We start from the raw sequence: 9,487 nt of genomic DNA, 5'->3' as shown, positions 1-9,487 counted from the left end.
TGATGTATGGAATCAAACCAATGACCACCTTGATGTAAGGCAGGAAGACTAACCACAGCTAACCCCTCTCTCTCTCCCTCTCTCTCTCAACCGTCAGGTTTTTTTTTTTTCCATAGATGAAGCCTCTGAAAGTGATTTCAATTAAAATGAACATACAGTGAAAAACGAGTGTTTGTCAGGAGTTAAAGGAGCAGCTATTTGATGTTCTCCAGCAGCTAATCAGCAGTCCTACAGAAACCAGGTATCCAGGCAACACATGGAAAAGGCCCCACCGTGGCAGGAGGGTTTCTAATTAGTCATTGTCCACGCAGGAGGTTCTTACGTTTGGCTGAGTTAAAAAATGTCGCCGTGTGACTTCAGACTTAAATGTGGACAAAAATCACTGGATTATTCACTGACTTTGTCGAAGACAACCACGGTGAGGCTGAAAGTCAAACAGTGTGAATCCAAAGGTTATTGTTAAGAAAGGGAATGTTGGCAACAGGAACTTAAAATATTCTAAAGATTAGAGGAAAAAACAACATCTAAGTGACAGCTTTTATTGTAATGTTTTTGGCTAAAATAAACAACATTTTGAAAATGCTAGAAAATTGACCTGAATAACAACACAGCCCAGAGGATGTTAAAGTACGACCATATTTGGGTAAAAGAGAAATTGAGAAAACTGTTCTAGAGACGAGAGTCAAACTTAGCTTTAAAAACGTAGCCATAAGTTAGCTGACTAACTGACAGATGTGCTCAGAGTCAGGCCAGAGAAAGTTAATGTTTGTTTTTCAGAAGAAAGCAGGAAAGAAATCAGAACCACCGAGGGGAAGAGAGTGTCTCCGGATCTCATTTTCAAGCCTTCTCTCCACAGAACCAAAGAAAGTGTCGGTCTGACCTGAACAACAGCTTCATTAGGACCGGGCGTCAGCTGACGGCTACAGGTCCGTCTTTAAAGACCGGGCCAGAACAGAACAAATATAGGCACGGAGATGCTCCTCCATCTGACCCTCTCATCAGCAACGCCCCCGCCCTCGTCTCCACAACCCCCCCAGAAAGCTCCCCTGAGACGGCGGAGGTCACGGGTTTGTGTGACGGCTCGGTAAAAATGTCTGGCAGCTGTCAGTCTTCATGTTTTCGCCCACTGAAGCCACAGCTGCTGCTGCGGCCCTGATTTACGCTTCTGAAATTGAGCTGCCCACCACTCACCTGTTCCCCTGTTGTTGGGATAATGTGATTGGATGGATTCAATAATGGAATATGATGTATTATTTATCAGAGGCAGTCAGGCGTGACTTATGGAGTGGACTTCTTCTCAGCGTACGACGGCGACGGACTGAGCGATAAATTCAAATATGATCCGTTCTCGAAGCCGGGAATGAAACAATAGACGACTTCTTCAAGGTCATCTCCAGACCTGAGCCTGGACGTTTCAGACTCCTGTCGTTATTAGTTCGGGTTTTTATATCATATTTGGAATAAGTATATCAGAGCGGAATGTCTTCAGGCTGAAAACATTACCATACAGCTCCATCATCAAACCCTCAGGCCACGGGATGGAGGAAAAGGCAATTATGAAAGCAGGAGACGGCAGAGAGCCATTTTCTCGATGATACTGAAGGGTTACAGACAAAAAACCAGGAGAACAAAACAAAAACCATCTGAAGCACTGACCCTGTCCAAGCAGACAGAACAATGTCTGTGGTCCACGTCAAGTACGTCCGTTTCAAAAACCAACGTGACTCATCATTTCCTCAAGTGGTCCACATTAACGTGCTAATGCGCAGCATCCACCAGGGAACTAAGAACAACAACAACAACAACAATAAAAAGACAAACACTTACCAGGTTAGGCCCACGTGGTGTGCATCAGGTTGCACCAGCCGTCATCGTCGTAGCGTGATTCGGTCGCACGTGGTAAAAACATCTGGTCCAGTTTCTGCAGCTTTTTCATGACGCTGATTTTCCTGAGGACCTGTGTCCAATGATGTCCAGTCCTGTCTGCCACCATGGTCCTTGATTCAAATACAAAAAAAAAAAAATTAAAATAAATAAATAACACAATCCACTACAGCCAGAATAAAACCAAACCAAACCATAAAAACATCTGTTATCATCACAGCAGTCTTAGTTTTCTTACAGAGCTCAATTAAGGACAGCGTTGTGTGTCTGAGGTCATGTGACCTCTACTGTGTTTTCAGATTTAGTACAAATTGGTCATATTTTTATTCCATATTTTAAACACCAGCTTCTGTTCACCCGTGCTGTGACTCGACCTCTCAGCTGACAGGAGGTCAACGCAGAGGTCAGCCGAGACTGAACTGACTTTTGTTTTTTTTCCAACACATTTTAATATTAAATATCAGATAAAGAATTCAGATGTTTGAAAACAAAGACAAATACTGAGGAACAGAACAGATTTTTACAAAATCACAAAAACATTCAGAAACTCAGTCCCCCAAAGTCAGTAGGGGGCGATGTCCACTCCAACTAATGTGGAAATCTTTCAGCATCCCACACACCACCAGGAGAATGTGTCTGATCTAGTACGGTACCAGAACAGGGCCAGAGTTAACAGGGCTGCAGCCCACATCTACAGTACACTGGATGTGGGTCGTGTCAGACAGAAGAGCTAAAAAACTCTAAAAAAAAGATTTGTACAATATTTACTGTTGTTCACGCTCCAAACCAATCATGTAATGAACTCCGACGGCTGTGGGACCGAGTCCAGAACCTGCAGACATCTGACCTACAAACAAAACCCAGAACAGGGTTCTGTTTTTGAGCGGGGTCCAGCTCACAGTCTGCATCATCACTTCCATTTGTTTACAGCCTGTAGATTTGAAGGGCGACTCTGTTTTTTTCTGCTTTTATTTTAATTCAGTTTGAGGAGCAAAAACACACGCCACGAGGAAGAAAAGGAATGGATTCTGGATCAGAACTCACTAACGTGTCATAGTGAGAACACTCGTTTCCGATGCTCATCCAGCCTCACCGACGTGACGACGATCGGTGATGAAGCTGCCAAACTGATGGAGCTTCAAGCACTAAAGGACCGGAGCCAACGTTTGTTTGGTTGGATATTTAATTTCTGCCACTGATTTCTCCTACACTTCAGTCCTAAAATAGACAGGAAACATCCAACACAGAAAAGATGAGATCTAATTTTACCCAGCCCACACAGAACACTCAGAACAGCCCATACGTTGTACTAAAAATGTTTCCACTCAAACTTCAGACCAGAGATTTTAGTTCAATATTCAAATCTCTCCACGTCTTATAACCAGGTCTAAGAATCTGGTGACTGGATCCGTCAACAATGTAACTGTAGTCAAAGAGTCGTCACAGTAAAGACTGACTGTAGGTTGTTTTTTTTTAACTCGTACAAACGCGGTGACAAACAGGGGGATTCTGGGATTCTTGGGTCAGAACCAGTAACGTGTCAGAGTGAGAACACTTGTTTCCGATGGCGAGAGACTGGCTGCTCGTTCTGCCTCACAGACGAACTGACGAACACCCAACAATGGAGCTGCCAAACTGATGGAGCTCTGAGCTTTGAAGGAACTCGGCCAACGTTTGTGCTGCAGGTTTCCAGCAAATATTTTCAGAAAAGAAAAACAATGTGGCTGATTTCCTGAGGAAACAAGGAGCCAGAATTATTTGATGTCTTATTAGGTCCTGAAACATCTTTGTTGGAGAACGTTTGCGAGAGGCTGAGCTAATTAAATTGTCGACTTGTGCGTGCCTGTGTGTGTGTGTGTGTGTGTGCATTGATGTGTCCTGAAAGGAGCTGACAAACGTTCAGTGACTGAACGTCTCAATAATGACGGTTTTAAAAAGCTCTGGCTGAGCGCTTTAGTCCTTTTAAACCTAAAGTAAAGCAATAAACAACATTAATGTGACAGGCTGAGATTTGCACAGATGTTTGCTCGCAGCACATCTTCCATCTCCGCACACAAACAGAGTCTGTAAAGGTCACGCCGCAGATTAGGTTGATAGGCAGGATCTGGGAGAGACAGACGACTGTCTCACACTGGAGACGGTTCCACTCACTGTGCCGTGTCTTCATCTGACGCTCAATTCATAATGTCACCTTTAAGGAATACATTTGCCACGTTAATAGGATTTCCAGGTGGTTTGGAAGAAAAAATGGAAATTTATGTCACTTTCGAAACCCGATCCCTCACGACTCAAAAACCCATTGAGAAGAAAACGCGTTAGTGAATGATGTCATTCTGTAATTGGGTAAATTCTTACTATAACATGTGGGTTGACCTTTGACACCATGACCCTCCCCCCCGTCTACACCGGGGGATGATCTGCTGTCTGTGATCTCCGGCTCCCCCTGGTGCCTGCTCTTACTAATACACAGATAGTAACTGTGGTGGCCCCACCTGAAACACCACTCCCACGGCCTCCAGCCTGATGTTGAGAACCGTCCAGTCACTGAAAACAGTTTAATTGTTTTTTCCCCACCATTTTCAGACCACGTGGTGGAAGTTTAAGAAGGAGTTCAGACCATGTGGACGACGTCTTCACGGCTGAGGCAGAGAAAAGGTCGCTTTGACAGAGAGGAATTATATAAATGACAGAAATGTCAGGAGGCATTTTTATTAAAATGGAAATACTTTGTTCTATCAGTGGAAGCAGGTCATCAAGATCAGACCTTCACCGTGTTTTTGCCCCGGTGTCAAACTCTGGCATTTTCTAAGTGGGAATCATAGACTGTGAGCCTGTTGCCTTTTTTTTTTTTTTTCTTCTTTTTAAAGACCTTATATTTATGTCTGCGTGTGAAGTGCATCTCAAACACTGTGTTTAGTCCTCCCAGGTCGGCCGTGTCGGCTCTGATGAGTCTGTAATTGGTAGTTACTTTCAAAGTTTCTCAGGTAAAAGTCATGGAAACAACAGGACAAATGTAAATTTAGACACTTTTTTTGTTTTCTGGGAAACTGGATCCTCCAATTAATCCTAAGAAGGAACAGAGTTCAGAGTTCATGTGTACTGCACCTGTCAAATGTTCAAATGAAGTTGTGGTTTGTTTCTTTGAAAAGTTTGGGGGAAAAAAAAAATAATAATGAATGAATCTTCCAATGATCAACTGTCAGACAACAACCATTCACACTAACATTCACACTAACATTCACACTAACATTCACACTAACATTCACAACTGCAGTGAGATGCTGAAGAACCTTCAACATGGTTTTGCTTTCACATTCACACTAACATTCACAACTGCAGGGAGATGCTGAAGAACCTAGTGGTTCTGCAAAGATACTGCAGGAGGTTTTAGAAAACCAGACAATTTCTGATATATATTTTATACTTTTTTGCACATCTCAAAAAAAAAAAAAAAAAGTAAGTTTCTGTTTAAATACACATGGGCTACAAAAATCTCTGTAGGCATAAAAATACAAAGAAAATGATTGAAATTTTAGTATATGATATAAAATGAAAGAAAAACAAGGTTTCTGAATAAATACATCATTTAAAAAATATAATAATAGATTTTCAGATGGGAACGTTTTTTGTTACCATTTTAAATGGCTAATCAATGAAATCTCTTTATGCAAATCACTGCTGTTGAGAGGTTTTTAAAACCAGGATTTTGTGGTTAAAAAAAAAAACTTTCTTGTAACAGGAAAAATCTGGTCTTTCTTGGGTTTATTGTTTACAGCGTGATATCAGGTCTGTGGCTTTTCTTTCCAATTTAAAAGTGTCATAAATCCAATCAAAAGTGGCTGTAACACAGGCTGTAAACACACACACACACACACACCCACGTTAATGCAGCTGCGTGTTTGTATAGGAGCGGCTCTGTTTAGTAAAATGACTTTCTGCTGGACTCACAGGTACACGGTGAAATTGATGGAATAGGTGTCAAATCTGTGGATGACATCTGCTCATTTTCATCAGCCTCCACCTCCTGACGGCGCCTCCTTCATTAGAGGAGTGACACCAAACTCCATCAGGACTTGATGTCCCTCCTCATATACCTGCAGCCAAATTGGATTTTGAAAAAATGTCACAGAGAGATTTTTTTTTTTTTTCCTTTTTCTTTTTTTAACATAAACACTGGAGAGCACAAATCTGACTTTGGTTTCAGACTTTCTCCAAAAGTTAAATTATCTGTGAGAAAACAACTGCAGAAACAGACAAAAAAAACCAACAACAAACTTATACAAAGAGCGTTGATATTCCTGCATGTCTGGGCCACATCTGGTACCTGATATTTAGGCTGCGGTCTACTGTAGGATAGCTGTTTAATTATCCTAATTTATCCAGTAATTTAATTTAATTTAATTGTTTAAAAGAGGTAAGAGCATCTCCCATTACTTTACAACCATATGTGGCCCATATGTTGTATATAGAATGTGGGCCACATCTATCTATACTTATGTCAGAGCAGAACTGGAGGACGACTTTTTAAGTTCCTCTGTCCTCTGAACGAAAACAACTGTTTCAATCATTTAAATTAAAAAAACCAACTGTAACTTAAAAAACATCTCTGTTCTCCCAGAGGGCCACAGACCCCGAGTTGAACCCCTCTACACTAATGGGTTGTACCACAAAAACCTACCCGTCCCTAACCTATTCCCCGTCCCTAACCCAGCAGCGTCCTCCGTCCTCGTCCATTTCAGACACAGGTCTTTACCAGCAGGAGAGTGAGACGCAGGTTTGTGTCCAGCGATGGCCACACTTTGACAAGATTCATCCTGCTGTGGAGCAGTGTTTGCTGTGACCACAGCGCGGTGGAGTCAGTGATAAGCAGTGTGCTGAAGGAGTGGCAGGGATTTATCTGCAGAGCTGCTGAGAGTAGAGGCTGCTGATAACAGCCTTCACACACATCACTTCCTCAGACGGCGCGAGTGGAGGAAGAAAAAAAAAAGAAAAAAAAAAGTCAGCAGGCTGGAGGTGAAAAAAGATTAAAAACAATAAAAAAAGAAGAAGAAGAAGAAAAGCAGCCAAGGTGAATCATGGGATATTTATGATCAAAGAGTCGACGGACGTTTTTAATGTTATTACAAATAAGATCAAGAAGAATCAACGTGGTGTTGTTTTTACTGAGGACTGTATCAGCAGACACTAACAACAGTACCAGGAACTAGACATGACACAGCATTTAATCAGTACCAGAAACAAAAGGACAAAACCAAGATGGATATTAATTAGTACTAGACCAATATACAGTATGTTTCTACCACAGAAAGTGTTTCCAGAAACAATGTCAGATTTCAGCACACGAACAAGTACCAGGCACTAGAAACTATTCCAGGACCGATATGTAATTCTAACAAAGGAAGAAGGAAGAACTATGACAAGAACTAGTACCAGGCACCAAAACCTGGACCAGGGACCATGTAGGAAACAGTTCTAAAACAAATAAACAGTACCAAGATTATGTAGCTGGAAAAAAAAGAACTACACAAATCTCTGTAGATAAAAATGGTACCAGGACCTGGGCAAAACCAGGAAATCTCTGTAGATAGAAATGGTACCAGGAACTGGGCAAAACCAGGACCTGGAACTGAGCTGTGAATGTAGTAGTGGACTGGAGAACGTGGACATAAAACACTCTGTTGGACTGAAGACTACAGGTTGTAGGTGGTACTGCAGGGTATTAAAGTGTGTAACAAATCTGTGTGTGAAGTAACGAACCGAACAACCGTGGAGTTTTTAATACCACGTCATCGCTGACATTTTTATACCTCGATTATAAATTGTCTGTGTTATGTTCCTGAAAACTGGAGCTGAAGCGATGCTTATCCTGCTCCACCAGCAGCAGCAGCAGCAGCAGTAACAGCCTCAGCATCATGCTCTCTCTCTCTCTCTCTCTCTCTCTCTCTCCAGTGAAGAAGCTCCATTATCAGCTCAAACTAATATTTACTCACTGTTTTACTGCACGGCTTTCCTCAATTACAGCGGTGACAGATTTAATCAGCCGCTGTATTATTGTTGTGAGGCCACACCGTGGTCACGCCGCGGTCAGGGTGCAGTGATTACAGGCGGTGGCGAGGAGCCACACTCTCATTTGTCCTGTCGCCGCAGACTCACGGCGCTCCAAAAAAGATTTTAGCCTCCTCATTATCACACAGCTCATCTCCAACAGCGTGGTGTGTGGAGCTCCGTGCTCTGATGTCCTTCACACTGGGGGACGTCTGCAGTGACATCACTGATGTCCACTGGACCAGGAACCAGGGACCAGGAACTGATGATAAACAATGTAGCTCTAGAACAACACTAAGGAACAATGACAGATAAAATGGAAAGAGTACCAGGAAAGGTACGGAATTAAATCATTCAACTTACTCACAGAAGAAATATAACTATATAAATATATGTAAATATATATGGTTAGAAATAGTAACTGAATATATAGTGACTTCCTTGATCTGAACTAGAAGCAGGAAATAGTTCTAATGACCGTGTTCAGTGTTACTGTGGCAGTCGGTACCAGTAACTGGAAACTGTTCCAATGACTGATTGAACTCCAATCAATGGGACAAAATATATTTGAATCTCCATGGTAGGAAGAAGCAGGAGCTACAAACAGTACTGGGACATTTGACCAAAGCTAGTACCAGGAAACGGTACCAGGTTCTCTGGCACATTTAATGGCAGTAAAAATGACTGCACTTCAAAAACAACGTGTTGTTTACAGTAATTTGCAGTAAATACTGCAGTAACGTCTGCAGCTCGACCTCATTTCCATTCCTACCTTCACTCATGTCAGATTTATTTCATTTTATTTTATTGGCCAAACAGGGAGGGTCGTTACCATGAAGCCTGTTCTGTTAATTGAACTGAACAATTAGGAGAGAATTGAATCCATAATCTGTCGTGTCGTCTTTTTCTCATTTCACTGGACCGTCAGAGAAACACACACATCCTCTCACGCCGAGCGCTGACTCCAGGCTCCAAACCCAGTCATATCTGCTGCTGCTCTCAACCACCGACTCAAGGCTTCATTTATTATCCTGCGTCCGATAATTAGAAAGAACATCATTTGACTTTTAATATGAAAAAAAAAAAAAAAAAAAAAACCACGCCGTCTAATAGGACGGGGTCACATTCAGTGTGAAATAGTGTGCGATCCATCTAATGGGCCATGCCCCGTGGTCTAATCAAGCAAGGTCAAGTGTGGAGTGTGGACCAAAACCTGTCCACTCGGTTTGTCCTGTACTTGATTTTTCTCATTAAACTCATACAATATTTATTTCTTGAATATTACTACATTAATCAGTTATTAATAAAACAGTATTAGACTCTGAATGCCAGCCTTATTACTTCCCCAAGCCGTGACACAGGCGTACACACTCCAGCCCATAGGTGGCATACTGCACCTAGGTTTGTCTGTCGGCCAGAAGAAGATGAAGTTAATGAGCGAAATGACATCAGCGCACAAAAAATAAAGTACAGAGACCAGGGCTAACGTTAGCTACAACAGTCCTGGTACAGAGACCAGAGCTAACGTTAGCTACAACAGTCCTTCGTAGTAACCAGT

This window comes from Cynoglossus semilaevis, chromosome 3 (assembly GCF_000523025.1).
Source record: "Cynoglossus semilaevis isolate Cse_v1.0 chromosome 3, Cse_v1.0, whole genome shotgun sequence".
Taxonomy (NCBI): domain Eukaryota; kingdom Metazoa; phylum Chordata; class Actinopteri; order Pleuronectiformes; family Cynoglossidae; genus Cynoglossus; species Cynoglossus semilaevis.
This window is presented reverse-complemented; position numbering follows the sequence as displayed.